This window comes from Rattus norvegicus, chromosome 6, assembly GCF_036323735.1.
Source record: "Rattus norvegicus strain BN/NHsdMcwi chromosome 6, GRCr8, whole genome shotgun sequence".
Lineage (NCBI taxonomy): Eukaryota > Metazoa > Chordata > Mammalia > Rodentia > Muridae > Rattus > Rattus norvegicus.
Window position 1 is genome coordinate 92,157,249 of NC_086024.1, and position 6,000 is coordinate 92,163,248.

The window sequence follows — 6,000 nt, forward strand, 5'->3', positions numbered from 1 at the left end:
AAAATAATTGTCATACTTTTTCCAGGCAACTTTTTCAATAATTTACTATCTTAAAACATCCTTAAAACATATTTTCTATAATCAAGTTATGTATAAGCTAACCATGTTATAAATTGGGTGATAATGCATAGCATTTTTATCGATAATATCTTAGAAAAAGGCTTTCATCTAATTTTGTTTTTTTTTCAGATCCTTGAATAACCATGTCAGTTGCTCTAAAATTACCTTTGATGAAAATATCGATCTATTTCCAAATTTAGGCTATGATGTTTTATGAGTTGTAGAGAAATTTTAATCAGGCAACATAGCCATTCTGGCAAAGGAACTCATCTAAGGTTTGTGTGATCTGGCAGAAATACAGACATGCCTTTAATCCCAGAAGAAAGAAGCAAGCCTAGCATAGAGTAAGTTTCTAGAAGAAAAGCTTAGGTCCGGGTGTGGTGGTACACACCTCTATTCCAGCACTCAGGACTTGGTGAATTCTGTCCCTTCAGTTCTGTGGAGAAGCACTACAGTGGAGTAGTGTTTGGAAGTACAGTTCATGAAGTTCAGTTTTGACAGAGACAGTTTTACAGTGTCAAGTTACAGAGAGAAGAGAGTCACAGCGGAAGACAAAATGAGCCAGAAAATGAGAAGGACCCAGATGATTAGATGAAATTTTCAGAATTAGCTGAAGGTCAAGCAAAGCAATTCACTGAGAAACTTAAGAGAAGCTAAATTGAATCTGTTAGCTTAGAGAAGAGTTTGAGTCAGAACAGCTGAGTTGAACCAGCCACCCAGTGTTCAGAGAGAACTAGAAAGGGTGGACCTATTCATCAGTCAGGCTCTTAGATGACAATTAAGCTACATGAATAAAAGTTACATTTATAATAAGTCATACTGGAAATCAGTCTGGAGGTTCCTCAGAAAATTGGACATTCCTCTACCCAAGGACCCAGCTATACCTCTCTTGGGCATATACCCAAAAGATGCTCCAACATTTAACAAAGATACATGCACTATGTTCATAGCAGCCTGATTTATAATAGCCAGAAGCCGGAAAGAACCCAGATGCCATTAAAGAGAGGAATGGATTCAAAAAATGTGGCACATCTACACAATGGAGTACTACTCAGCTGTCAAAAACAATGACTTCATGAAATTCATAGGCAAATTCAATGAACTAGAAAATATCATTCTGAGTGATATAAGCCAATCACATAAAAACACACTTGGTATGCCCTTATTGATAAGTGGATATTAGCCCAAATGCTCGAATTACTCAAGATGCAATCCACAGACCACAGGAAGCTCAAGAAGAAGGATGACCAAAATACGGATGCTTCCACTCCTTCTTGAAAGGGGAAAAAATATCCATAGGAGGAGATATGGAAGCAAAGTTTGGAGCAGCGACTGAAGGAATGGCCATTCAGAGCCTGCCCCACATGTGGCCCATATATATACAGCCACCAAAACTAGATAAGATTGGTGAAGCTAAAAAGTGCATGCTGAAAGGGACCGGATATAGATCTCTCCTGAGAGACACATCCAGAGCATGTCCAATACTGAGGTCAATGTTAGTAGCAAATCACTGAAGTGAGAACAGGACCCCGTTTATGGGAATTAGAGGAAGAACTGAACGAGTTGAAGGAGCTTTCAACCCCATAAGAACAACAATGCCAACCAACCAGAGCTTCCAGGGACGAAACCACTACTGAAGGACTATACATGGACTGATCCAGGGCTCCAACTGCATATGTAGCAGAGAAAAGCCTTGTTGGGGCACCAGTGGAAGGGGAAGCTCTTGGTCCTGCCAAGGTTGGACCCCCAGGGCAGTGGAATGTGTGGGGGGGTGTAAGGGAGGTGGATAGGGGGAACACCTTATGGGGGAGGGGGTGGGGATGCGGGCTTATGGACAGGAAACCGGGAAAGGGAATACTACTTGAAATGTAAATAAAGAAATGTATCAAAAAATTAAAAAGAAATTAATAGCAAAAATGTAATAGTATATTAAATATTCTATCAATAAACAATTTCTGAAATATTTTCAAAGGGAAAAATTCAATATGTAGATAAGGAAGATGTTCTCAATTACTGAATATTCAATTTAATAAATATTGCCAATGGAAAGATCACAGTAGTTGCATTCTCCATCATAGAACAGATTGCTCAGCCATCATCAGAACAGATTTCTTCTAGGTGGGAATGAATGCAGAAACTCACAACTAGACAATGTGCAGAGAATGGGAGACCAGGATGTCTCTATCAAACTGCTTCTTGCAGGACAAGAGGGATCACACAGAAGAAGAACAGAAAGGTGATAAAAATGCAGAGAGGATAGAGAACACCAAGGTAAGAGTGCCTTTCAGATCAACAGGACTGACGTACATATGACTTCACAGATACTGTGACTTCATGCACAGCACCTACACAGTTCAATGCCAGATGGGTCTGAGTACTTAAGCGGGCAGGGGAAGTGAATACAAGCTCCCATTCATAACCAAGATGCTATCTCCAACTGATACCTGCTCAAAAAGGAAAGAGTTATTTCTACAGTAGACTCCTGGAAAGATGAGGAATTTAAGGCCCATACCTAAACACAGGAAAAGCAATATGCAGCAACCAGTAGCCAACATTAAACTAAATGGAGAGAAACTCGAAGAAATCCCACTAAAATCAGGGACTAGAAAACGCTGCTCACTCTCTTTCTAGTTGCTCAATATAGTACTCAAAGTCCTAGTCAGATCAATTAGACAACAAAAGGAGGTCAAAGGAATACAAATTGGAAAGGAAGAAGTCAAATTATCACTATTTGTAGATGATATCATAGTATACTTAAGTGACCACAAATATTCCACCAGCGAACTCCTAAAACAGATAAACAACTTCAGCAAACTGGCTAGATATAAAATTAACTCAAATAAATCAGTAGCCTTCTTATACTCAAAAGATAAAAAGGCTGAGAAAGAAATTAGGGAAATGATACCCTTCACAATAGTCACAAATAATATAAAATACCTTATTGTGACTGTAACCAAGCAAGTGAAAGATCTGTAAGACAAGAATTTCAAGACTCTGAAGAAAGAAATCGAAGATCTCAGAAGATGGAAAGATCTCCCATGTGCATGGATTGGTGGGATTAATATAGTAAAAAGGGCCATCTTTCCCAAAGTGATCTACTGATTCCATGCAACCCTGATCAAAATTCCAACTCAGCTCTTCAAAGAGTTAGAGGAGTAATTTGCAAATTACTTTGGGATAACAAAATACTCAGGAGAGCAGAAACGTTTCTCAAAAATAAAAGAATAACTAGGAGAATCACCATCTCTAACCTCAAGCTGTATTACACAGCAACAGTGATTAAAACTGTATGGTATTGGTACAGAGACAGGCAGGTAGAACAATGGAATTGAATTAAAAGACAAGAGATGAGCCCACATACCTATGATTGCTTGATATTTGACAAAGAAGCTAAAACCATCCAGTGGAAAAGACTCAGCATTTTCCAAAATAAATAAATAAATAAATAAATAAATAAATAAATAAATAAATAAATGGTGCTGGTTCTGGTTCAACTGGAGTTCAGCATACAGAAGAATGCAAATTGATCCATTCTTATTGCTTTGTACAAAGCTCAAGTCCAAGTGGATCAAGGACCTTCACATAAAACCAAATGCACTGAAACTAACAGAAGAGAAAGTGGGGAATAGCCTTGAAAATATTGGCACAGGAAAAAATTTCCTGAACAGAACACCAACGGCTTATGCTGTAAGATCAAGAATCAACAAATGGGACCTCATAAAGTAGCAAAGCTTCTGTAAGACAAAGGATGCTGTCAATAGTACAAAATGGCAACCAACAGATTGGGAAAAGATCTTTGCCAATACTCCATCTGACGAGGGCTAATAGCCAATATATACAAAGAACTCAAGAAGTTAGACTCCAGAGAATCAAATAACCCTATGAAAAATGGGGTACAGAGCTAAACAAAGAACTCTCAACAGAGGAAGAGAGAAGCACCTAAAGCAGTGCTCGTTATCCATAGGCACCAGGAAAATAAAAATCAGATAATCCTGAGTTTCCACCTCACACCAGTCAGAATAGCTAAGATAATAAACTCAGGTGACGGCCTATGCTGGCAAGGATGTGACGAAGAGAAATACCCTCCTTTGTTGGTGTGATTGTAAGTTGTTACAACCACTGTAGAAATCAGTCTGGAAGTTTCACAGAAAATTAGACATGGTACTACCTGAGGACTCAGCTATAGCAATCCTGGGCATAAAGCCAAAAGGCCCTCCAACATACAAGAAGGACACATGCTCCTCTATGTTCATAGCAGCCTTATTTATAATAGCCAGAAGCTGGATAGAATCCAGATGTTCTTCAACAGAGGAATGGATACAGAAAATGTGGTATATCTACACAATAGAATACTACTCCGCTATCAAAAATAATGACTTCCTGTAATTCTGAGCATTGGAACCCCAATCGAGGAGCTAGAGGAAGGATTGAAGAAGCTGATGAGGTTTGCAGCCCATAGGAAGAACAACAATATCTACCAACCAGAACCTCCATAGCTCCTGGGGACTAAACCACCAACATAAGAGTATTCATGGAGAGAACCATTGCTCCAGCCGCATAAGTAGCAGAGGATGACCTTGTAGGACAGCAATAGGAATAGAGCTCATTTGTCCTGTGAAGGCTCAACGCCCCAGTGTAGGGGAATACCAGAGCAGAGAGGCAGGAGGAAGTGGGTGGGTGGAGGAGCACCCTCATAGCAGAGTGAGGGGGAATGAGATAGGGGGTTTCCGGAGGGGATACGTGGAAAGGAGATAAAATTTGAAATGTAAATAAAGACAAAATTTAATTCCAAAAATCGAAATAATTTTAGTCTTCAGAGTCATTGGATATGTTCCACTTCATTAAAACATCTCTGAAATATCATATTGATATTCCTAATAAGTCTAAGTAAACATGATAACGACTTAGAAGAGCCACAAAAATGTGTTGCAGTTAAGTTTTAAAATGTAAAAAAAAGTGAGCTGTTTAAAAATGTGAACTGTTTTCTTTATACATCTTCAGTTGAAGGATATCTGAATTGTTTCCAGTTTCTGGCTATTATGAACAACGTCGCTATGAACATAGTTGAACAACTGTCTTTTTGGCATAGTGGAGTGTCTTTGGGTATATGTGCAGAAGTGGTATAGCTGAATCGTGAGGGAAAACTATTCCCAATTTCCTGAGATACCATCAAATTGATTTCCAGAGTGGGAGGAGCATTCCCTTTGCTCCACATCCTTGCCAGCATTTGCTGTTGCTTGAGTTTTCAACCTTAGCCATTCGGATGGGCATAAAGTGAAACCTCAGAGTCATTTGATTTGCCTTTTCCTGATGAGTAAGGATGTTGAACATATAAGTGTTTCTAGGCCATTACTGATTCTTTTGTTGAGAGTTCTCCGTTTAATTCTATACCCCATGTTTTAATTAGGTTATTTTGTTTGCTAGAGTCTAACTTCTTGAGTTCTTCATGTATTGTTTATATTATCCCTTAGTATGATAGGTTGGGTAAGATCTTTTATCATTATGTAGGATGCTGCTTTCTCCTAATTTATTCTTCTCTCATACAATATACCCTGACTGAATTTTCCCTCCCTCCACTCCTACCTGTCTGCTCCCCCGCCCCCAGACTCCACTTATCCTCCGTTTCCCTTCAACAATGAGCAGGTCTCCCAGGGATATCAACTGAACATGGAATAACAAAATGCAATAAGACACAGCTTTCAAATAAAGGCTGAATTTAGGCAATCCAGTAGGAGGGAAAGAATCCAAAAACAGGCCAAAGAGTCAGAGACACCCCACTTCCACTGTTTTGAGTCCCACAAAATAGCAAGCTAACCACTGAACCATCTCTTCATCCCTGAAGGTTACTTTCTTGATCTGTTTTCTTTCTATTAATATTAGTAAATGATATTTCTGAAGAATACTTATGTGTTTGCCATTTAGCATTACTTTTACTGTTTT